Source organism: Pongo abelii, chromosome 9 (assembly GCF_028885655.2).
Source record: "Pongo abelii isolate AG06213 chromosome 9, NHGRI_mPonAbe1-v2.0_pri, whole genome shotgun sequence".
Classification (NCBI taxonomy): Eukaryota; Metazoa; Chordata; class Mammalia; order Primates; family Hominidae; genus Pongo; species Pongo abelii.
In genome coordinates, this window is record NC_071994.2 from 45024965 (window position 1) to 45050799 (window position 25835).

Here is a 25835-nt window from a genome sequence, read left to right on the forward strand (position 1 = left end):
ATTGATAATTGTTTTACTTCTATGTGTAAACATAGAAGCAAACATCTCTTTTTCAGGGGTAAAAGAAACATAACACACAGAAAAATTCTAATATTTGAGTTTATACAAGTGTTAAATTTCCTTATTCTGACTAAGACTAGACGACCACATGCAGAATTTTGAAGCATTTTTTTTTCTAGGGAAGGCTACCTCTCCATCATCATCTTAACTCTTCTCTTTCTTGCTCTTATATACCATGAACACAGGCCAAGTGTGTCCCTGTGTTAGTGCCTTTTCACTGGCTTTCTATCATATTATCCTTTTTAAATTTTCTTTATTCTACAACTTATCATTATCTAAAGTATCTTATTTTTTTAATTACTGTCTATTTTGTTTTCCTATTGCTGTTGTGAGGAAGGGCCACAAACTAAGTAACTTACTAAAACACAAATTTGCCACAAGTCTGTAGATTAGAAGTCTGACATAGGGCTTCCTGGGCTAATTTCATGCTGTCAGCAGGGCTTCATTCTCTTGACACTCTAGAGGGAATCTATCCTTGCCTTTTTAGCTTCTGGAGGCTGCCTGCATTTCTTGACTTGTGATACAACCAACCCCCGAGTTAACAAGCAAGACGTCTGCTTTCATTATCACATCTCCTCCTCTGTGTCTACTGCCTCTCTCTTTCACCCATAAGTCCCCCTTTAATTTCAATGGGCTCAGCCAGATAATCTAGAATATTTGCCATACTTCAGGATCCTTAACATAATCACACCTGCAAAGTCCCCTTTGGCACATCAGGTAACGTATTCACAAGTTCTGGGGATCTTGAAGAGAACATCTTTGGGAGGCTATTATTCTGGTTACCACAGTATCTGTTGGTTTTTTGCTTTGTTTTTTGTTCTGCCCTCCTAAGTCAACTAGAGAAAACTTCTAAATGGCAGGAACTGTGCCTACCGTATGCAGAGTTCTATTTCCGCACATGGAACATATTCCCTGCGAAGTGCTTAATGTTTTTTTTTTTTTTTAAGAAATGAATGCTTATTTTTTGTTGAACTTATTCATATTTTTCTGTTTAACAGCATATGGAAGAACAGCTTAACACCTCTCAATGGTTGTTCCTACTCATTCAGTGGCCAGAACAGTGGGAGCTGCAGACCAGTCTTCAGTGGTAGGCTTGTTACTGGTGGAGGGTGTCCAGGTTCTTGGCATCTTGAACAAAGTGAATTCTTGGAAGGAATTTGAGAATATCCTCATCCTTCATCTATAGGACTCCAGACATTGTGAAAGTGTGCATTTAAGTTACTATGGGAACGCAGGACAATGTCAGATGGATCCCCCTTTGGGAAGCATGGAAAAGGCTCAACAGGTATTTTTTGAATAAAAGAATAATTGAGGTTTGATCACAGAGTTGTTTCCCAAGGAGTGAACGGATTTTGTCCCCCTCTCTTGTAGCATTTGTCTCCCTAAATGGATACCTGGTCACTAATCTCTCCTAGTCTCCAATCCATTATCACACTCTTGAGGAATTCATCTCCCTGAAGAAAACCCTGATCATTCACTTGTTTTAGCAAAATCTTACAGGACTTTAATCTCTTTAAGGAAAAATTTCCCAGCTCCTGACATTTGCTTATTAGTCAGCAACTGGTCTGAATCTACAATTTTAAATTGATTTCTCACTTTTCTCTGTTACTCTTCTATGCACTCCAACAAACTGGAGCCTCTATTACATACAGAAACTCCATGCCCTGATCCTCCGTCTTTAAGCTCACTATTATTCTCACCCATAATGGCATTGTCTTTGCCTCCACTTACCAGTGTCCATCATTACTGATCATTCAAAACCCATATCAGATACATTTTCTTGAATTAAGTTTCCTCCTTTATCCTCCCATTGGAAATTGGAATCTAATGCTGTCATTGGTAGAAACGCACAACTTTGGAGAAGGTAATTCAAATTATTTAAGACTCATTTTATTTATTTAAGTGGAAAGAATTATATATACCATTTTCAGATTAAATCTGCCACCTCTCAGTGTCTGACACATAAGTATACTTAATATATGGGAGTGGCAATTATTGTTCTTTATCTAAATTTTTTATATAACACACCAGTTTCTACCTTGCAATCTTTGAAAATTGCGTCTATATTTGCATAATCTATATTGTCCATAACTCTTGCCAAAATGTCTGACACACAATATAAACAGTAAAAATGGTTGAATAAATAAAACCTCCTAAACTTTGTTACAAGGCTCTTCTGTAGCAAAGGGTGTTGCATTAGTTCCCTGGAGCTGCCATAAAAATTACCACAAATTCAGTGGCTTAAAATAACATGAATTTATTCTCTCATAATTTAGAAGGCTAAAAGTCCAAACTCAAGATATCAGTAGGATTGGTTCCTTCTGTGAGGGAAAATCATTCTATGTCTCTCCTACCTTCCAGTGGTTGGTGGCAGTCCTTGCAGTTCTTTAGCTTAGAGATTTGTCATTCCAGCCTTTTCCTCTAACTTTACACTGCTTTCTTCTCTGTGCTTTTGTGCCCTCTCTTCTTATAAGGGCATAATGAGTCATTAGATTTAGGGCATACACTAAATCCAGAATGATTTCTTCTCAAGGCCCTAATTACATCTGTAAAGGTCCTATTTCCAAATAAGGTCACATTTTAAGGTTTTGGGTGAACATGAATTTTGGGGGGATACTATTCAAGCCATGACAGTTATACACAAAGTTCCTCCCCACTTAAAAATTGCATTTATATATTTAATAATAGAATTTTAGAGCTAGACTGTCCAGGTCCAGGCACCTGCCAATCCTTACTGGATATAACGCTTAGGCTACATTACTTTAATTATGCCCAATTTCTCTTTCTGAGTAAGCGAAATGAGGATAATAGTATCTACCTGGAAGGGTTTCCGTGAGAGTCAAAAGATATGATCCTTGTAAAGGGCTTCGTATAGCCTAGTTGTCATAAATCCATCAATAAATGCTTATTGCTTCTTTCCTTTACCTTTTATACGGTGGGTCCCTCTGCCTGGGAAATTCACCACCACTCCCACTTTTTACCTGACTAAATCCTTATAAACATCCATGTCTCTGCTTAGGTATCACTCCCTCAGGGAGGCATTTTCTGACATCCTCAATAGAATCTAATAACCTGCAATACCTCTTTTCATCCCTTATCACAATTATATAACGATTGATTGTTACAATCACATCACAACGAAACAAATATAAGGGAGTTAATATTTAATATCTGGTTCCCTGATGATGATGTACATCTCACAGTGACAATAATTCTGTTTAGTTTGATATAAACTCAGATTGCTTGGAATTGAGTTCTGGTTTCTTCACTTTTTCTACTTGGATAAATTCCTAACTCTGCTTAAATCTCAGTTTCTTCATATGTAAATGGTGATAATAACATTACTTATTTCAATCCAGTGTTGTGAACATTAAATGAAATTCTGTTTATAAAACACATAGTTCACTGTACCTGGCACATCCTCCTAGGTGCCTACAACTTGCTAATTAGTATTAATATTTTTTCAACTCATGGCACTAGTCAGTTAAATGAATGAATTAATACTGAATGAATGAGCCAGGTTATTGGCCTAATCTAGAAATACAATCTGTGCCACAGAATTGTGTGAAAATTCAATAGGTTCAAGTTACTTTGTCCTCAGTAGAGGTTTTCTCTAATCAAAGGGACTCGAAACCGCAGGGGAGGAACTGACTAACACCACGGCCCCCACATAATTTCCTGTATTATAACCCCTACAATCCTATTTAGAACTAGGATCAAAAAAGAAAAGAAGGGTCGAAGAATCCAATTTGTTTCTAGCCCTAAGGTGGTCTTTCAGAAATGGAGAAAGGCTTCTGGGAAGGTAGTAAACAATATCAGGCTAAGGCAAGTTTTGTTCCTTAGCAGGTGAAGCATGCCTAGAGAGAATAATACTTTGGTGTGAGGAGAGATGGAAACTCATCAGGACTTTGCAGATTTTAACGTGCATCTCTATGGTCTAGGACAACAACACTGTTGAGTAAACATTAAAAAGTAGCTTTAAAGTTTAAAAGAAAATTGTTTCCTATCTAAGAATAAATTGGTGCTCTAGAATAAATATGCCCATTGAGGAACACATTTATTTCCGCATTGCTTTTGTGGTAGAGACAATTTAGTGGCATAGCTTTGCCATCAGACTGACCTGATTTAAAAATATGGTAGAAATGTCACTTTCTTTTTAAAGTGAGTCATGAATCACATAGATTTTAAATCTACTTTTTGGAGGCTGACAGTTTGATGGTTGAAGTCACTTATATTTCTTTAAATAGAAGGAGCTGAAACAACGACGATTTTTGCTGAGCCACGTAATTTTGGAACTTAAGCCCAAGCTCTCAGTTCACCAGTGATAAAACTGAGGAGCAGAGAGGTTACTTGATGCATCAAGGGCCACATCACAATACCCACACTGGTATTTTAGATTCAGAGTTGAAAACCAGGTCTATTGTGCACTTACCAGAGACTCTCTCCTTACCTTGGCTCACTTACTAAGGAAAGCTGTTCCATTTATAGTTAAGATGCAAGATCACGCAACTCCTGGACTAGAAGGGCTTTGAGGATTTATTTCATCTGATTACTGAGTTTCAAGGTCACAGTCCTTTTATCTCCAATATGCAAGAGTCTATTTTTAGATTTTATTTGTATAATGACCCAGGAAATATTATAGACTGTCGCTCTCTTTCTTAGTAACAAACTGTGTTTAATAACTGGAAAGGATATGTGGATAAAATAAAAAGGCATTTTTATGTATAGAAACACACACTATATATATATTTTTTAATTTAGGAGGAGGCATCTGACTTCCTTAGCTCCACCTCTTTTCTTGTTACTCCCTCAATTGAGAATGTATTACCCAGAAAAAATTTAGAACATCAGTTAGGCCACATGTACCACTTGAGCACGTTACTGACCTAAAGTATCAAGCACTTCTTTTGCCTTTTATACCTTCGTCATTAATGCAACTGAGGGAGTAAGTTAAGCAGATGTGGTCTTCTTGTTTCCTTTGTTTTGTATTTCTTCTTTCATATGGCTGTACAAAGCTTGGTACAAATTTAAGAATTAGATTGAGAAGAAGGCATCCAGTTTCACCCACAAGCTCCATCCAGCTGCATGTCGCATCTCAAAGGTCTGTATAGGGACACCTAAAGTTTAACACCTATAATAAAACTTTTAATAAAGGGGTTGTTTGGTTTATTTTTGGAAAGTAATGTATGAAATTCCTACAGAGGAGGGGGATCATTATTAGTAGGACAAAGTTTAGGCATTTTTTAGGTTCTTCAATATATTTCCATTAAAACTCAATTAATTCATTTACACAAAGAATATTTATTAAGCATATTCTATGTGCCAAACTCTATTCCAAATACTGGAGATAAAGAGGTGAGCAAGACAGACAATTTTCCATCCTGATGGAGCTTTTATTTTAGTTGGAGAGACAAAAACAAACAAATATATCAATATGTCATCCAATTTCCAAAAGCATTGTGTAACTTTGATCATTTATCAAGATTTAGGTACTGTTTGAAGTATTTCTAAATGATATATCATTTCATCCTTATTGCAATCTTATTAAGTAGGTATATAATAAAGTATAACATGATACAATATGTTATACTACTATACTACATAATATAATAATGCAATATTTCTTAGATGATAAAGCTGCAAATTATCCAAGTTTCCACTGCTCTTCAGTGTTTGAACTAGAACCTAAACTCAGAGTCATCTGAATCAAACTACATATAAGTGAACTTATATTTTTCATTTACCATTATTATGAAGCAATCACAGTGTCTTGGGTGCTATGAAAATAGTGGAAATATAAAGATAAATAGGAATGGTCTTTACTATCAAGAAGCAGCCAGCTGGTAGAGGAGACAACTGTACAAGTAAATTATTGTAATGATGTGCTATAAGAACTGTGGCTGAGAGCTGTAAAAGGGGCAGTGGGAGAAAAAGCAGAGAAGCAAGGTGATACAAATTGCTAAGAAGACATGGTTTCCGAGTCGCATCTATCACTGTGTTGAATGCCCGTTTACATCTGGGTGCCACTGCATTTAGAGTAAGGCAGTTATGAGATCACAGTGGAAGGAAGGAGCCAACTCACCAGTCTTCTAGATAAAACTTTGTTTCTAACTCACAATGTGAGAAACAGCTAAAACCTCTAATATTCTGAGGGTTTGTTTTTCATGTATTTTTTTTGTATTCACAATCAAATGAAACACACCTGCTTTATCCCCCCATAGAGTTGTATGCTATAAATACAAGATAACTTCTATGCTGTAATAGTAGAATAAGAAGTGAGGAGTGATTTGGCAAAAGATAATGTATCATAAGAATATGCAGCATGTTTAATATTCATAAATATTATTAAATAACTTTTTCACTTTTTAATCTTCTCTTTTCTAGGCCAAATCATTCAGCTTGTCTTCACACAGCCTGAGTACAGTTATTTATATAAAAACTGTTTCTCTTGTGCCATCACTTTTTCACTGTGTGTCATCAGTTTTTGGAATTTGGCATTATTCCTATAGAGTTTTATTCTCCTTTCTTATACATGTCATCCATATATTTATCCATTCTTTTTTTATTTTACTTTGATCAAAGTATGAGTGTTTTGTCTGATTCTGCCTTTGCAAATTTAAAAACTGCTCTAAAAATTATTCATGTGCATTCCAAAAATTCGAACAGAAGAATAAAATTTTAAATTCACCTAAAAACCTACTACCAAGATATAGCTCCCGTTTACATTTTGAAAGCTCTCTCTCCATATTGGCAATTCCCAGGCTTTAACATGCCTCAGAATTACCTAAGAAGCTTTGTAACACTGCAGAGTCCCTCAGGCCTTCACTCCTAGGGGTTGTGCCTTAGTTCATACAGGGTGAGTCTAGTATTCTGAATTTAAAATATCAGGAGACTTTTTAAAATCTGAGGCAATTCTGATAGTGATGATCTGCATACCATATTTTGAAGAAAAAAGAAAACAACAACAAAACTACTGCTACAGACAACATCCTGTGCCAATGTAGGAAAAGGTATACAAATTCACATAGATGTTCTTGTGGTAGGTATCATTGGTTGACTCCTCCGATGCGATTTTCAACTTATTTCCCCCTGGAGTTGGGAATCCCAGTATTAATTTTTCTAATCTCCTCTGCAGCTACAGTTGGCCATGTAACCCAGTTTTGCCCAGCAAGAGCTTGTGAGAAATCTAATCTGTTTTCTGATAAAACAAAAAGGTACAGGAGCAAACTGATTGTCACTGCTCCCTTATACTTTGAAGTAGATGTTTATATTTGTAACTATCCATCATCTTTTGGATTGCCTAGCATAGAAGTTAGGATCTTGTAACTGATCAGGCGTACAATCTAAGCCCCATCAGACACCCTCATGAGGATGATTTGGAAGGGAGCACTGTTTACGACACAGCCTCTGTGTGGAGTTTCCACTGTGTTATAGGTGGTTGATGGTTGAGGTATCTGGATTTAGGCATCATCAGTGGCAATGATGGCAGTTTCCTAGTGGTAGTAAGATAAGGTAACCTACTAATCTTAATCCTTAGTTTTGCTACTGGAAGTCTTGTGTCCCTAGGAACTCCCTTAGTCACAGGCAAACCTGAACAGTTTGTCACCCTGTGGCTAGGATGAAATTCCTGAAACAGGTGTGGCATTAGTTTGGTGCAAAACTAATTGTGGTTTCTGTCTTTTAAAAGTAATGGCAAAAACCACAATTACAAGTGCACCAACTTGAAAGTAAGCGCAAGTTTCAGTGAAAACAAGTTCCTAAAATTTAGAGCTAAACAATGGCAGTAGCTGTAGTTTCCATACTGTTTTGTGATGGGACTTGGGGATTTTTTCTCCTGAGAGCTGAGACTAGGCCCTGTTTTCCACCATCCTCCCAGTGGTTTCATGGGGTGCTGAATAGATTGTAAACCATTTTTAAGCTTAAACTATCATGGATGAATTCGTTGTTTTCAACTAAGGTACCTGACTAATGCTCTTTACTTTTGCTTTAAATACCACCATGGCATCTAGAGCTAGAGTAGCCATCTTATAATATGAAATGATGAGAATGAAGATAAAAATAAGCAGTTAAGGAAGGCAAAGTGGAAAGGAAGAATGAGCTTGTGTTCTTGCTGGTATAACTGAAACAATGAACAAGTCTTGGAACTGCCTATCCATAAGACTTCTTGTATCTGAGATAATATATGTCTGGTTTTGAGAGACAGGACTAGCTGGACTTCCTAGGCCAACCAAGAATCCCTAAGCCTAGCTGGGAAGGTGACCGCTTCCACCTTTAAACACAGGGTTTGCAACTTAGCTCACATCTGATGCTAATTAGGCAAATGCTAATTAGGCAAAAACAGGAGGTTAAAAAAATAGCCAATCATCTATTGCCTGAGAGCACAGTGGGAGGGACAAGGATCGGGATATAAACCCAGGCATTCGAGCCAGCAACAGCAACCCCCTTTGGGTCCCCTCCCTTTGTATAGGAGCTCTGTTTTCACTCTACTAAATCTTGCAGCTGCACTCTTCTGGTCCGTGTTTGTTACGGCTCGAGCTGAGCTTTCACTCGCCGTCCACCACTGCTGCTGGCCGCCGTCGCAGACCCGCCACTGACTTCCATCCCTCTGGATGCGGCAGGGTGTCTGCTGTGCTCCTGATCCAGTGAGGTGCCCATTGCCCCTCCCGATTGGGCTAAAGGCTTGCCATTGTTCCTGCATGGCTAAGTGCCTGGGTTCAACCTAATCAAGCTGAACACTAGTCACTGGGTTCCACGCTTCTCTTCCATGACCCACGGCTTCTAACAGAGCTATAACACTCACTGCATGGCCCAAGATTCCATTCCTTGGAATCAGTGAGGCCAAGAACCCCAGGTCAGAGAACACGAGGCTTGCCACCATCTTGGAAGTGGTCTGCCACCATCTTGGGAGCTCTGGGAGCAAAGACCCCCCGGTAGGTAACATTTTGGTGACCACGAAGGGACCTCCAAAGTGGTGAGTAATATTGGACCACTTTCACTTGCTATTCTGTCCTTCCTTAGAATTGGAGGAAAATACCGGGCACCTGTGGGCCAGTTAAAAAGGATTAGCATGGCCGCCGGACTTAAGACTCAGGTGTGAGGCTATCTGGGGAAGGGCTTTCTAACAAGCCCCAACCCTTCTGAGTTGGGGATATTGGTCTGCCTGGAGCCAGCTTCAATTTTCTTGGTGAAGCCCAGGGCCGACTAGAGGTAGAAAGCTGTCGTCCCAAACTCCTGGCAGTAGCCGGTTGAGATCATGGCGCAGCCAGAAGTCTCTACTTCACAGTCACCCATGTGTGTGCCCTGCCTTTCCTTCTGACCCATACCTCGTAGGTCCTGACACTTCTTGAAAGTGTAGCCTCAAAATTCTCCCTACCTCAGAATCTACTTCCTCTGATCCCTGCCTCCTAGGTACTAATGGTTCAGACTTTCATTTCCTCTAGCAAGTTGTATCCCCAAAGGGATCTAAGGAAGCTCTATGCTGCATCCTTAGGTATCTAGATGATAAACCCAGGGAGTCTTATCCCTGGTGTCCCTCCCAATTTAGGTATACAGCTCTCGACATGGGCAGTTATGTGGGACTATTTCCCACCACCCTTGCCAGGGCCCCAAGTTTGTAAATGGCTGAGAGACAGAGGAGAGAGAGAGAGAGAGAGAGATGGAAGAGAGAGAGAGAGAGATGGAAGAGAGAGAGAGAGAGATGGAAGAGAGAGAGAGAGAGACGGAAGAGAGAGAGAGACGGAAGAGAGAGAGAGAGACAGAAGAGAGAGAGATGGGAAGAGAGAGAGATGAGAGAGAGAGAGATGGGGAGAGAGAGAGGCAGGGGAGAGAGAAGCAGGGGAGAGAAAGAGGCACAGGGGAGAGAGAGAGAGGCAGGGGAGAGAGAGAGAGGCGGGGGGAGAGAGAGGCACAGGGGAGAGAAAGAGAGAGAGGCGGGGGAGAGAGAGAGGCGGGGGAGAGAGAGAGGCGGGGGAGAGAGAGAGGCGGGGGAGAGAGAGAGAGATGGGGAGAGAGAGAGAGATGGGGAGAGAGAGAGAGATGGGGAGAGAGAGAGAGATGGGGAGAGAGAGAGAGATGGGAGGAGAGACAGAGATGGGGGAGAGAGAGAGAGATGGGGGAGAGAGAGAGAGATGGGGGAGAGAGAGAGAGATGGGGGAGAGAGAGATGAGGGAGAGAGAGAGAGAGATGGGGGGGGAGAGAGAGAGAGGCAGGGGGGAGAGAGAGAGAGGCAGGGGGGAGAGAGAGAGAGAGGCAGGGGGGAGAGAGAGAGGTGGGGGGAGAGAGAGAGAGAGGCACAGGGGAGAGAGACAGAGGTGGGGGGAGAGAGGCACAGGGGAGAGAGAGAGGCACAGGGGAGAGAGAGAGAGGCAGGGGGGGAGAGAGAGAGAGGTGGGGGGAGAGAGAGATTGGTGATCTCTGGTATCTCAGTCAGGTCAATGATAGGATGACAACAGAGGAAAGAGAACGATTCCCCACAGGCCAGCAGTGTAGACCCTCACTGGGACACAGAACATGGAGATTGGTGCCACAGACATTTGCTAACTTGTGTGCTAGAAGGACTAAGGAAAACTAGGAAGAAGCCTATCAATTATTCAATTATGTCCACTATAACACAGGGAAAGGAAGAAAATCCTACCGCCTTTCTGGAGAGACTAAGGGAGGCATTGAAGAAGCATACCTCCCTGTCACCTGACTCTATTGAAGGCTAACTAATCTTAAAGGATAAGTTTATCACTCAGTCAGCTGCAGACATTAGAAAAAAACTTCAAAAGTCCGCCTCAGGCCCTGAGCAAGACTTAGAAACCATATTGAACTTGGCAACCTCGGTTTTTTATAATAGAGATCAGGAGGAGCAGGTGGAATGGGACAAATGGGATAAAAAAAAAAAAAAGGCCACCGCTTTAGTCATGGCCCTCAGGCAAGCGGACTTTGGAGGCTCTGAAACAGGGAAAAGCTGAGCAAATCAAATGCCTAATAGGGCTTGTTGCCAGTGCAGTCTACAAGGACACTTTAAAAAAGATTGTCCGAGTAGAAATAAGCTGTCCCCTCATCCATGCCCCTTATGTCAAGGGAATCACTGGAAGGCCAACTGCCCCAGGGGAAGAAGGTCCTCTGAGTCAGAAACCACCAACCAGATGATCCAGCAGCAGGACTGAGGGTGCCGGGGGCAAGCACCAGCCCATGCCATCACCCTCACAGAGCCCCGGGTGTGCTTGACCATTGAAGGCCAGGAGGTTAACTGTCTCCTTGTCTCCTGGACACTGGTGTGGCCTTCTCAGTCTTACTCTCCTGTCCTGGATGACTGTCCTCCAGATCTGTCACTATCCGAGGGGTCCTAGGACAGCCAGTCACTAGATACTTCTCCCAGCCACTAAATTGTGACTGGGGAGCTTTACTCTTCTCACATGCTTTTCTAATTATGCCTGAAAGCCCCAATCACTTGTTAGGGACAGACATTCTAGCAAAAGCAGGGGCCATTATACACCTGAACATAGGAGAAGGAACACCAGTTTGTTGTCCCCTGCTTGAGGAAGGAATTAATCCTGAAGTCTAGGCAACAGAAGGACAATATGGATGAGCAAAGAATGCCCGTCCTGTTCAAGTTAAACTAAAGGATTTCACCTCCTTTCCCTACCAAAGGCAGTACCCCCTTAGACCCGAGGCACAACATGGACTCCAAAAGATTTTGAAGGACCTAAAATCCAAGGCCTAGTAAAACCATGCAGTAGCCCCTGCAATACTCCAATTTTAGGAGTACAGAAACCCAACAGACAGTGGAGGTTAGTGCAAGATCTCAGGATTATCAATGAGGCCGTTGTCCCTCTATACTCAGTTGTACCTAACCCTTATACTCTGCTTTCCCAAATACCAGAGGAAGCAGAGTGGTTCATAGTCCTGGACCTTAAGGATGCATTTTTCTGCATCCCTGTACATCCTGACTCTCAATTCTTGTTTGCCTTTGAAGATCTTCGAACCCAATGTCTGAACTCACCTGGACTGTTTTACCCCAAGGGTTCAGGGATAGCCACCATCTATTTGGCCAGGCATTAGCCCAAGACTTGAGTCAATTCTCATACCTGGACACTTTTGTCCTTCAGTATGTGGATGATTTACTTTTAGCTGCCAGTTCAGAAACCTTTTGCCATCAAGCCACCCAAGTGCTCTTAAATTTCCTTGCTACCTGTGGCCATAAGATTTCCAAACCAAAGGCACAGCTCTGCTCACAGCATGTTAAATACTTAGGGCTAAAATTATCCAAAGGCACCAGGGCCCTCAGTGAGGAACATATCCAGCCTATACTGGCTTATCCTCCTCCCAAAACCCTAAAGCAACTAAGAGGGTTCCTTGGCATAACAGGTTTCTGCCGAATATGGATTCCCAGGTACGGTGAAATAGCCAGACCATTATATACACTAATTAAGGAAACTCAGAAAGCCAATACTCGTTTAGTAAAATGGACACCTGAAGCAGAAGTGGCTTTCCAGGCCCTAAAGAAGGCCCTAACCCAAGTCCCAGTGTTAAACTTGCCAACAGGACAAGACTTTTCTTTATATGTCACAGAAAAAACAGGAATAGCTCTAGGAGTCCTTACACAGATCTGAGGGATGAGCTTGCAATCCATGGCATACCTAAGTAAGGAAATTGATGTAGTGGCAAACGGTTGGCCTCTTTGTCTACAGGTAGTGGTGGCAGTAGCAGTCTTAGTATCTGAAGCAGTTAAAATAATACAGGGAAGAGATCTTACTGTGTGGACATCTCATGATGTGAATGGCATATTCACTGCTAAAGGAGACTTGTGGCTGTCAGAGAACTGTGAGGAAAGTAACTAAAATCCTAAAACCCCATGGCCGTCCGTTATCATATTTTTCTCTTTACTATTCTCTTACCCTCTTTCACTCTCACTGCACCCCCTCCATGCCGCTATACGACCAGTAGCTCCCCTTACCAAGAGTTTCTATGGAGAATGCGGCTTCCTGGAAATATTGATGCCCCATCATATAGGAGTTTATCTAAGGGAAACCCTACCTTCACTGCCCACACCCATATGCCCTGCAACTGCTATAACTCTGCCACTCTTTGCATGCATGCAAATACTCATTATTGGACAGGGAAAATGATTAATCCTAGTTGTCCTTGAGGACTTGGAGCCACTGTCTGTTGGACTTAACTTCACCCATACTGGTATGTCTGATGGGGGTGGAGTTCAAGATCAGGCAAGAGAAAAACATGTAAAGGAAGTAATCTCCCAACTGACCTTGGTACATAGCACCCCTATCCCCTACAAAGGACTAGATCTCTCAAAACTACATGAAACCCTCCATACCCATACTCGCCTGGTAAGCCTATTTAATACCACCCTCACTGGGCTCCATGAGGTCTCAGCCCAAAACCCTACTAACTGTTGGATGTGCCTCTTCCTGCACTTCAGGCCGTACATTTCAATCCCTGTACCTGAACTTCAGCACAGAAATAAACACCACTTCCATTTTAGTAGGACCTCTTGTCTCCAATCTGGAAATAACCCATACCTCAAACCTCATCTGTGTAAAATTTAGCAATACTATGACACAACCAACTCCCAATGCATCAGGTGGGTAACTCCTCCCACACGAATAGTCTGCCTACCCTCAGGAATATTTTTTGTCTGTGGTACCTCAGCCTATCGTTGTTTGAATGGCTCTTCAAAATCTATGTGCTTCCTCTCATTCCTAGTGCCCCCATGGCCATCTACACTGAACAAGATTTATACAATCATGTCGTACCTAAGCCCCGCAACAAAAGAGTACCCATTCTTCCTTTTGTTATCGGAGCAGGAGTGCTAGGTGGACTGGGTACTGGCATTGGCAGTATCACAACCTCTACTCAGTTCTACTACAAACTATCTTAAGAACTAAATAAATGGTGACATGGAACGGGTCGCCGACTCCCTGGTCACCTTGCAGGATCAACTTAACTCGCTAGCAGCAGTAGTCCTTCAAAATCGAAGAGCTTCAGACTTGCTAACCACCGAAAGAGGGGGAACCTGTTTATTTTTAGGGGAAGAATGCTGTTATTATGTTAATCAATCCAGAATTGTCACCGAGAAAGTTAAGGAAATTCGAGATCGAATATAATATAGAGCAGAGGAGCTTAAAAACACTGGACCCTGGGGCCTCCTCAGCCAATGGATGTCCTGGATTCTCCCCTTATTAAGACCTCTAGCAGCTATAATATTGCTACTCCTCTTTGGACCCTGTATCTTTAACCTCCTTGTTAAGTTTGTCTCTTCCAGAATCGAAGCTATAAAACTACAAATGGTTCTTCAAATGGAGCCCCAGATGCAGTCCATGACTAAGATCTACCATGGACCACTGGACTGGCCTGTTAGCCCATGCTCCAATGTTAATGACATTGAAGGCACCCCTCTCGAGGAAATCTCAACTGCACAACCCCTACTATGCCCCAGTTCAGCAGGAAGCAGTTAGAGTGGTCATCGGTCAATCTCCCCAACAGTTTTCCTGTTGAGAGGGGGGACTTAGAGACAGGACTAGCTGGATTTCCTAGGCCGACTAAGAATCCCTAAGCCTAGCTGGGAAGGTGACTGCATCCACCTTTAAACATGGGGCTTGCAACTTAGCTCAAACCCGACCAATCAGATAGTTAAGAGAGCTCAGTAAAATGCTAATTAGGCAAAAACAGGAGGTAAAGAAATAGCCAATCATCTACCTGAGAGCACAGTGGGAGGGACAAGGATCGGGATACAAACCCAGGCATTCAAGCCGGCAATGGCAACCCCCTTTGGGCCCCCTCCCTTTGTATGGGAGCTCTGTTTTCACTCTATTAAATCTTGCAACTGCACTCTCTTTCGGTCCGTGTTTGTTACAGCTTGAGCTGAGCCTTCGCTTGCCATCCACCACTGCTGTTTGCCACCGTCGCAGACCTAATACTGACTTCCATCCCTCTGGATCCGGCAGGGTGTCTGCTATGCTTCTGATCCAGCGAGGTGCCCATTGTCGCTCCCAATTGGGCTAAAGGATTGCCATTGTTCCTGCATGGCTAAGTGCCTGAGTTTGTCCTAATCGAGCTGAACACTAGTCACTGGGTTCCATGCTTCTCTTCCATGACCCACAGCTTCTAATAGAGCTATAACACTCACCGCATGGCCCAAGATTCCATTCCTTGGAATCCGTGAGGCCAAGAACCCCAGGTCAGAGAACATGAGGCTTGCCACCATCTTAGAAGTGGCCTGCTGCCATTTTGGAAGTGGCCTGCCACCATCTTGGGAGTTCTGGGAGCAAGGACCCCCTGGTAACAGTTTTAAGCCATTGTGTCTCAGTTAAGTAAGTTTCTTAACTGTTAAGGGCTCATGTTAAGCATGTTGTTATGTAACCTGTAACTTCCTTGGATCCTTATCTTCACTTCCCACAAAGTCTTATTCATCCGTTTTAAACTGTTTTATAGTATTTTTATGCTTTTGTCTTGTATGGATTACCTGAAAAAATTAGTAAAATTTGTGGGTGAAAATATTCAGTGATATTTGAATGTATTGATAAACACAAGATATATTAAATAAAATGGTCTAAAAGAATGGTAAAAACTTATTATGTAAAAGCTGCTGGATAATTTCTGCTCATTTCTTTTGTAGCCCATATTTCTGCAGAAAGAAGGAGTTACTTTATGTCTTTTTTATTCCTTCAAACTTTATATTCTGACTGCAAAATTGGTCTTGGAAAAGTCAGTTAAAGTACCTTTTACCTCTTTTAAACAAGAAATGAGACGGTTCTCAGTCATGAGAAGTTTTACTGGGTTGCTCTGATCAGATGACTAAAAGGAGAAAGAAACAGGGAGAAGGAAGGAAGGGAAGAAGTAAAGAGTGAGAGAGAGAATAAAGGAACACACATAATGAGGGATGAAAGGGTAAGTCAACTTGGGAGCTCCAGTACAAAAAGCAAACGATCCTGATAGACATCATCTGACTTGTTTATAACTGTCCCCTTTCCTGTCATCTTATTTAAAAATTTTTTTCAGATAATCCTATAATTTTTTTTCTCCTTTCAGTGTATTACTGACTACATAAGAAGCAAGGTCACTTCATTTTCCCAGAAAGAGCATTTTGCCAAGACAAACTGTCAGCAAGGCACAGTGCTTCCAGCCCAAGTCTCCCTCACCTTGGAATCTTCCTGCCACAATGGCAATCTTCCTGATGCAGACACTTTGCTTCGACATGTGAAGTCCTGCTCCACCAGTGTCCAGCATCTACCAAGAACTCACCAAAGGGACTTGATGCTGATGAGGGGGAGTTTTTTCTTTTGGTATCAGGAATCTGAAGCCACACTTATGATAGCCCCTTGTTGGTGTGTGTGCCTCCACTCAACTTGCTTTCTCTAGAGTCCTGGCTCTTATTTGCACAGTGAGTGAGAATAAAAATGTATCATTTCTGACCAAGTCTGTCAATAACCTCTGTCACAAATCTTCCAGGGTAGCCTGCACAAATAATTTACATTCTAACTGAAATCCCCAACTAGGTATGCTACTTTTCGGCTGGCAGTATATCTCTTTTTTAATTATTTTATTTTATTTTTATTTATTTATCTTGAGACAGAGTTTCATTCTTGTTGCCCAGGCTGGAGGTCAATGGCACAATCTCAGCTCACTTCAACCTCCATTTCCTGGGTTCAAGCGATTCTCCTGCCTCAGCCTTCCGAGTAGCTGGGATTACAGGCACTCACCACCACACCCTGCTAATTTTTGTATTTTTAGTAGAGAGAGGGTTTTGCCATGTTGATCAGGCTAGTCTTGATTTCCTGACCTCAGGTGATCTGTCCCCCTCAGCCTCCCAAAGTGCTGGGATTACAGGTGTGAGCCACCATTCCCAGCCTTATTTCAGTTTTGAACAGGATTTGAAAAGAACCATTGGTCCATCATTATCTACTTGGGAAATTATTTCTTCCCTCTGAGTGTCAGTTTCTTTATGTATAGTAGAAACATAACAATCTCTACTTCACAAAGTTGTATTGAGAAATAAAGTGTATTAGTCTGTTTTCACATTGCTGATAAAGACATACTTGAGACTGTGCAATTGACAAAGGAAAGAGGTTTAATGAAGAACTCAGTTCCACGTGGCTGGGGAAGCCTCATAATCATGGCGGGAGGTGAAGGAGGAGCAAGTCACATTTTACATGGATGGCAGCAGGCAAAAAGAGAGCTAGTACAGGGAAACTCCCATTTTTAAAACTGTCAGATCTCATGAGACTCATTCACTATCATGAGAACAGCACAGGAAAGACCTGCCGCCATAAGTTAATCATCTCCCACTGGGTTCCTCCCACGACAGGTGGGAATTGTGTGAGTTACAATTCAAGATGAGATTTGGGTGGGGACACAGCCAATTCCTATCAGTGAAGTTCTTAACATAGTGCCCAGCATATAACCATAATGTAGATTTTCTCCTCCTGATCCCACTTAACTTAGGCTGGGAGTTTCTAAGAAAGGCTTATGTTTTGCCCAAGTAGAGGTCTAGAAGGAACATTCTTAGAAACATTTCTGACAAATAGAGTGGCAATAACAGACTCAAAGATTCTGAGTCTGGAGATGAAAGTTTTCTGGAATAGTATATGATCTCTCTTAAAACAACCTGTTCTAGCAGAAGATAATATTAGAACTTTGTCAAGGATATTTTTCTTTAGCAATGTCTCCAATAAAGAAATTCATGTAGGTGGACATGTGGTGAAAAATGTAGCATAGTAGTGAAGAACAAGTTTCACTTCATCCTGAGTCCAAATTCTGTTTGTGAAATTTTCAGCAATACCTGGGTAGGTGATTTTACCTCTCTGCCTAAATTTCCCTCTTCAATCAATGGGATAATAATACATGAAATACAGGGATAACGTATGGATGAAATACGATGTTTATGATGTAGCCAACATATCTTGAGACTTCTCAGCCTCTCTAATTGTGTGAACCAATTCCTCATATATTTTCTCTCTGTCTCTCTCTCTCCACACTCTCTCCTCTCTTTCTCTCCTCTCTCTCTCTCCCCTTCTACAGGATCTACCTCTCTGGAGAACCTTTATTAATATGGTGTCTTTGAAACAGCAAGCATTATTAAGTTTGATAAAGTTAAATTTATCATTTTCTTTAATGATTTAGGTTCTTTTAATGTGTGTGACCTCTCTAGGAAATTTTTATGTAGACAAAGATGCAAAGATTTTCTCCTGTGCTTTTACTTCTGAAAGTTTGAACTTTAACTCTTAAATTTGGCGTCATATATTTCAACTTACTTTTTGTATAAAGTGTAAGGATTGAGACTCATTTGTTTCCATGTGAATATTCCATTATTGTAGCAGTTTGTTTAATAATGTATCATTTCCCTATTGAATTGTTTTGACACTTTTATAGAAATAGATACACCATTTAAGTATAGGTCTATTTTTTGACTCCACATCCTGTTCTATTTATTTGTATGTCTGTCTTTATGCCAACATCACACTGTGTTTCTTACTGAAGTTATACTTTACGTCCTGATATCAGGTAGTGCAAAGTTCATCATAATTATTTTAGTTTTCCTAGGCTCTTAAATATAAACTTAAGAATGAGTTTGTTAGTTTCTAAAAACAAAGCAAAACACACTAAAACAGCCTTCCAGGCTTTTCACTGGTTACATAATAATATATTGATCAATTTGAGAAAAATTAACATTCTATCAATTTTGATTCTCCCAACCTGTAAACATAATATATCTTACTCATTTATTTATGTTATTCTTAATTTTACCAGTAATATTTGGTAGTTTTCAGTTTACAAGTCTTACCCGTATTTTATTATGTATTTCTAAGTATTTCATGTTACACTGCTATTTTAAATGAAATTAATTTCTGTATACCAATGTTTCCTACCATTTGAGTAGATCTAAGCTTCCATCTGGTGTAAGTTTTTGTTTTGTTTTTATTTTTTTCAGTATGTGACACTTTAACTTTTCTCATAGCACAGGTCTGCTGACAAAAGTTTATTTTTAAAGTATTAATTGCATATTTTTATATTGTAGAAGTTCTCTTTTATTTCTAGTTTGCTGAGCATTTTTACCAGGAGTGGGTGTTGAATTTTTGTCATAGATATTTTTTCTCCCAGATCTTAATTAATATAATCACGTAGTTTTTCTCCCTTATCCCTTAAGGATTGCTGATTACATTGATTAAATATTGAATATAAAATCAACCTCACACTTTGGGATAAACCCCTTTCAGTGATGATATAATATGTGTATATTGCTGATAAGAATTTTTGTTTCTATGTTAGTGAAGGATATAAGCCTGTACTTTTATGTTTTTTGTAATATTTTCTTTTAGTTTTGGTATGAGAGTAACACCATATTTTATGGACTTACAAAATAAGTTGGAAAGTATTCCCTCTTTATTTTCTGAGAGAGTGTATATAAGTCTATTATATCTTGCTTTGTGATTGATGGACGTCACCAATGAAACCATCTGGGCTTCTAATTTTCTTTGTGGAGAGAATTTAAATTACAAAATCAATGTTTTTAATAGATTATAAATTATTACAACTTTCTATATTTGTCTTTGTGCAAGTTTTGGAATTTGTGTTTTTAAGTGCTTTAATAATTTCATCTAGGGCCGGGAGCGGTGGCTCACGCCTGTAATCCCAGCACTTCTAGGAGGCCAAGGGGGCGGATCGCGAGGTCAGGAGATCGAGACCATCCTGGCTAACATGGTGAAACCCCATCTCTACTAAAAATACAAAAAGTTAGCTGGGCATGGTGGCGGGCACCTCTAGTCCCAGCTACTTGGGAGGCTGAGGCAGGAGAATGGCATGAACCCAGGGGGCAGAACTTGCAGTGAGCCGAGATCGCGCCACTGCACTCCAGCCTGGGTGACAGAGCAAGACTCCATCTCAAAAAATAATAATAATTTCATCCAAATTCATAAATTTATCATTACAAATTTTTCATATTTTCTTAATATCTTTTAAATATTGACACTTTTATAAAAATCAGTACATCTTTTTGAAACTGTAATGATATTCCCTTCTTTGTTTCTGAATATCTTATGCCTTCTCTCCTTTTTTTCCATTAGTCTTTCTGGTGGGAAGGGTATCAATTTTATTGATCATTTCATAGAACTAGTTTTTAATCTGAATGATTTTCCCAATTGTTTGCCCATTGTATATTTTATTGACTCCTCTTTATTATTTAATTCCACTTATCTTGGGATTAATTTAATTTCTTCTACACCTCAAGGGGAAACCTTAAGTCATTGATTTGTATCTTCTTTTCCAATGTAAGTAATTAAAGCTATAAATTTTACGTCAGACATTTCTCTAACCATACCCCACAAATTTAATTATGTTGTGTTTTTATTGGCTTTCAGTTCAAAATATTTTAAATTTTGTTTTGAGTCATAGGTTATTTAAAAATGTGTTAATTTTCAAATTTGTTGGAATTTTCTAGATTTTTTATAATATACATTATTCAATTATAACCAGACTGTTTTGTATAATTTTAATTATTTTAAATTTATTAAGACTTTTTAATGGCCCAGAATACAGTTTATCTTAGTAAACAATCCACATACTCTTCAAAAAAATCAGGTTTCTGCCCTTTTTAGTTACAGTGATAGAAATTAAATCAAATCAGCTGATAGTATTTTTCAAGTTTTCTATGTCTTAACTGATTTTTTATATACTTGTTCTATAAATTACTGAGATACAAGTGTTAACAACTTCAACTATAAATCTCTACTTTTTGTTTTAGTTCTACATATTTTTGCTTTAAAAACTTTGAAACTCTGTTATTAGGTGCATATGCATTTAAGACTTCTTGATCAGGACTTCTAGTTATGGATTCTTGATGTACTAGGGATCTATATTCATGTGAACACCACCGCAGTTAAAATATAAAACAGTTGCCTAATAAGGATTCCTCATGTCCTCCTTTTATAGGTACAACCTATCTCCATATCCTTGACAGCCACCAATCTTTCTCTATCCTTATAATTTTATAATTTCAATACTATGATATAAATAGAATCAAACAGTATCTAACTTTTGAAGGCTGGATTATTTTACTCAACCCAATTTACTTGAGGTCCATTCAAGTTGTTGCTGGTTTATCAATAGCAGTTCCTTGTTCACTGCTGAGTAGTATTCCACTGTGTGGATGTACCACACGTTTGCCTACCCATTCACACATGAACGATATTTGGGTTTTTCCACTATGTGGCTAATATGAATAAAGCTGGTATGAACATTCTGTACTAGTTTTCTGCAAAAGTTTAAGTAGTTTTTTTCTTGCATAAGTGTTCAAGTATGCAATTGCTGAGTTTTATGGTAAATATGTGATTTATAAGAAACTGAAAAACTATTTTCCTGAATATATATACCACTTTAGATATTCAGTAACAATCAGAATGATCCCGTTTCTTTACATCTTCACCAGTGTTTGGTGTTATTACTATTTTTTATTTTAGCTATTCTGATGGGTGTGTTGTGATGTGTCATTGTGGTTTTAATTCACATTTATCTAATGATGAATGATGCTGAACATCTTTTCATGTGCTTATTTGTCATCTGTACACTCCCTTAAGCAAAACGTCTTTTTTCCACTCACTAATGGAATTGTTCTTTTCTTTTTTGACTGTAGCTTTGAGAGATTTTTATATTCTATATATAAGTACTTTTTAGAATATCTGGTTTACAAATATTTTTGCCCAATATGCAGCTTGTCTTTTCATCTTCTTTACAAGATCCTTCATAGAACAAAATCTTTTAATTTTGATGCAGCCTAATTTATTCAACCTTTCTTTTGCAGATCATGGTTTTGTTGTAAGGTTTAACACTAATTTTTCTAATCTTAAGTTCTGAAAATTTTCTCCTATTTTTTATTTAAAAGTTTTATGGTTTTACTCAGGCAAGGCTTTTTTTTTCTTTTGCCTATGGATGTCAAAATGTTCCAACACCATTTATTGAAAAAGCTATCGTTCCTCTATCTAATTGCTTGGCACCATTTTCAAAAATCATTTGGGCATATTTATGTGCATCTAGTTCTGGATTACTGATTATATTTCTTTAATATATGTTTTTATTCTTCCGCCAATATCATGCTGTCTTGATTACTGCAGCTGTCTTTGAAGCCTTAACTTCAAGCAAAGTTTAATGGTTTTATCTCTTCTAGCTCCTGAGCATTTCCATATAAATGTTAAAACAAACTTACCTATGTCAGCATAAAAAAATGCTATTTTTTGCTTAACAATTTAATAAACATGATGTTACCAATATAGTGGACCAATATAATGTTCTGTGTTTTACAAGATGATCAACATACTTCAGACTAGATTGTGGCAGAGAATTTAAGAACTTATAGAACTGTAAGGTGAGGTAAAAGATATACTCTTGCTATCTTTCTAGATTATATATAATAAAATGTATATTTATTGTACATTTTTTAAAAGCCAACGTGGTTGAAGTATTCTGTTGTTTGTAACTTAAAAGGTCCTCTTTAATGAATAAGATGCATGTTGGGGTAAGACTAACTTGGATTAAATTCTTGCTCTGACATGAATTACATAACTTTGGGCGCAATACTAAATATCTTGTGCCTTAGTGATTTTGAGCATGAAATAATAATAATCAAACCTATATTATAGAGTTCTTGAGAAGATGAAATAGATCGTCTGCCTTAAGGTTCTGGACGAGTGTATGCGACACAATAAACGTTCAAGGAATGGTTGCTATGATGATGACGACGATGACAACAATGATGATGATGAAATGAGTTGGTAAGTTATGCCATCGAATTGGTTCTTGAGCTTTCTAGTTTCCAAAGCCAGCAGAAAATCATGTTTCCAAGATTCCACAGCAGCCCCACAAAGGCTGTGACATTAATTTTTAGTTTAAAAATGCTTTGGAGCAGACCATACCCAGAAATTACTAAAAAGCTTAATAGCTTAGTAGTCTATGATTTCAACAATAGTTTTAGAGCAAGGCAGTGCAAATTTAACTGGGATATTTTTAGTTTTCAAATTTAAAATTGTAACTCAGTTAAGGTATCACTTCAAGGCATTCACCTAATGTGATCTAAATATGTGAGTTCATTCTAGAGAAATATTTTAATTTTATAACATTTTGGCTAATTTTCAATATATATTCGTATCACCTAGCCTTTAAAAATGAATCTATTATATACTTCTTGTAATAAAATTAAAACAACAACTAATTTCAGAAAATAAATAATGGAGGTACCTCCATCCTGCTTTGTAGAAGCCACTGTTGATATGTTAGTGTGTATTCTTATTAAACTTCTTTTAAGTTCATGCAGACACTGATATATATATTTACAAACAGAGAAAAATATTTTGAAAATTATTTGTGTACTTTTCCATATTTCTAAGTATGCAATATTTAACATAGTCAGAGTAAGATGTTTGTCCAGTCAGGGTAATTAAAATTCATTCAAAAAAGAATTTAAAGACAAAGTATAAGGTAATATTCAGTTTCAAGGACACAAGATGCAGTTTATAGGACTTTAATAATCATAAAATAAAGGCATTATATATAGTAAAAGGATAGGTATCTAATAAATTTATTTGGTTTCTTAAATGATTAAACATAGATTTACCATTTGACCCAGAAATTCCACTCCTTGGTATATAGCCAAGAGAAATGAAAACTATGTCCACAAAAAAACTTGTTCATGAATGTTTAAATCAGCATTATTCTTCATAGCCGAAAGGCTTTAAATGGGTGAATTCTATGGAATGTATTTATATCTCCACAGGCTGTCTTTTAAAAAAATAAATTCATTCAGCTTCCATTTAACAAATCAAGAGCTAAGCCTAAAGAAATCACCCATAGAGTTCTTCCAGTGTATAGTTGAAGTCAATCTTGGTTTGGTATTTAAATCCTAAGTAAGACTGGATGTAGAACTGGGAAGAAACAAGGTATAACACAGTAGAAAGATGTCTCACTGCTTGTACTGATAGAGGATAGTGATAATAAAGTTGAAGTCAGAAGCAGAATAGCATATTGATAAGGCATAGATCTCTAAAATTAGATTATAAATTAAATTAGATCATACATTGCTGCTAAATACATTGTGAAAAATACTTCCTGTTTTCTGAGGTTTTGAAGTTCAGAATAAGACAAAAATAAATGCTTTAATTATTGAGCAGTAAGAGAAACAGAAATTTTTTTTCCCTTTCCTCTTTCTAGGCTTCAGTCCAGAGCAGAATATGTTCCCTAATAAAGTATGAGGATGTCAGCAGATGCCATTTGTGTCCCACCCAAAGCTGCAAACTTACTTAAAGTTTATCTGTAGCTTCAGGGGACAATTTCCATAATGACTGATGGCATTTTATCCCAGGTATGTACTTACATCTTTTTACCTTCATGATTTTTTTCTAGCCATGGGAATGTACTTGGCTGGTTGGGGCATCTTGGACTGCCGAGGACTTATCATTCCTAGAATCAATCCTCAATCTATGAGGGATTGGAGCAGTGGATAAAATCCCCATCTTGCTCTTCTCTTCTGTGTGATACTTCTGAGCTTTATTTCAAACAGTCTTTCAGAGGGCTTCTCAGTGGGACATACCTCTGGTTTCCCACAGTAATAACCCACTGATAAACACTTGCTTTATTCCTTTTCTCACTTGCTCACTCCCTAGAATCATATCCTAAATACATATCCTAAATACACCCACATACTTATTGTACTTTCTACAACAAGCAGGGGAACACTGAAAGCAGGGAGGTAGTTGCCCAGCTTTCCAGCTAGGGTATCCAGTAGGAAACCAGAAGTTGTACAGAGGACTCCACATAAATATGGGTCAGCTCAGCATAACAGCAAGGAGGAGTGGGTGGGTACAATCAGATAAAAATATATAGTTGTCCTCCTCAAGCCTCCCTCAATTTTTTGTGTTGAGTGGACCCTAAGCTGAGAACCTATGAAACTGCCATTGAATGCACTGTGGAAGAATGAAGGCACTATCTAGAGAAGCTGACAGCAGAACACTGGACCAGGGTATATATGAGGCACATAACATAAACCCAGGAGCTTTTGGCTAGCAAAACCTAAGGAGAGTAGATTTGGCAAGAGGAATATAGTTGCTTTTCTCAATAAGTATTATCCAAGTAAAAAGAATATACCACAGATTTATTTGCCATAGGATGCCGGTAGCGTTCTCAGTGACCAGACCTACAAGGGCTATTTTGCCCAAATAACAGTGGTGGCCTGCACCTGCAGCTTGTACACAGTCCATTTTCATAAACCAGAGGCCCATCTTTTCCCATGCCATTTTCCTCCTATTAATAAACTGGGACACCATATTTGTCACAGAAGCATGAGGAGGATGCAGGTTCTTCAAGAAACTAAGCACTTTCATCTAGGAATTACTGAAAGCCACCTAAAGGGTCTATTCATTTCTTTGGATCCAACCAAGTTGGAAACCTTATGAACTTTTAAAATTGTATTTCCCCATACTGACCAGCAGGTGGCAATCAAGAATTAAAACATTTTTGCCGCTTATGCGAGTTTCTAGTGTGAGTTAAATTGGGAACTCAACTGTAGACAAATGAGATTACACTATATCTACAGTTTTGTAACTAGTTTTTAACTCGACAAATATAGTAGAATTCTTATGTTAATTTTAATGAATGGATTGTGTTATATCCCATAATATTATTTTTAAAACTAATTATTGTTAGGTTATTTCCTATATTTGCCTATTACAAACAACGCTGCAATGAATAAAATATACTTGCACTATCAACCTTCTACCCACACCTTTATA

General features: G+C 38.9%; 1 long non-coding RNA gene across 4 annotated transcripts in view; it reads left to right on the plus strand.

Annotated features, from left to right (window-relative positions):
- The window catches only part of LOC129048665 (uncharacterized), a 78364-nt gene that overhangs the window by 12295 nt on the left and 40234 nt on the right, over window positions 1-25835 (plus strand). For 3 of the 4 annotated variants that reach the window (XR_008511193.2, XR_008511194.2, XR_008511192.1), the window contains exons 2-4: window positions 16096-16447; window positions 22695-22826; window positions 24259-24409. This is a non-coding gene — a long non-coding RNA (uncharacterized LOC129048665). The remainder of the gene's footprint in view (window positions 1-16095; window positions 16448-22694; window positions 22827-24258; window positions 24410-25835) is intronic. The other variant, XR_008511195.2, reaches the window with a different exon arrangement.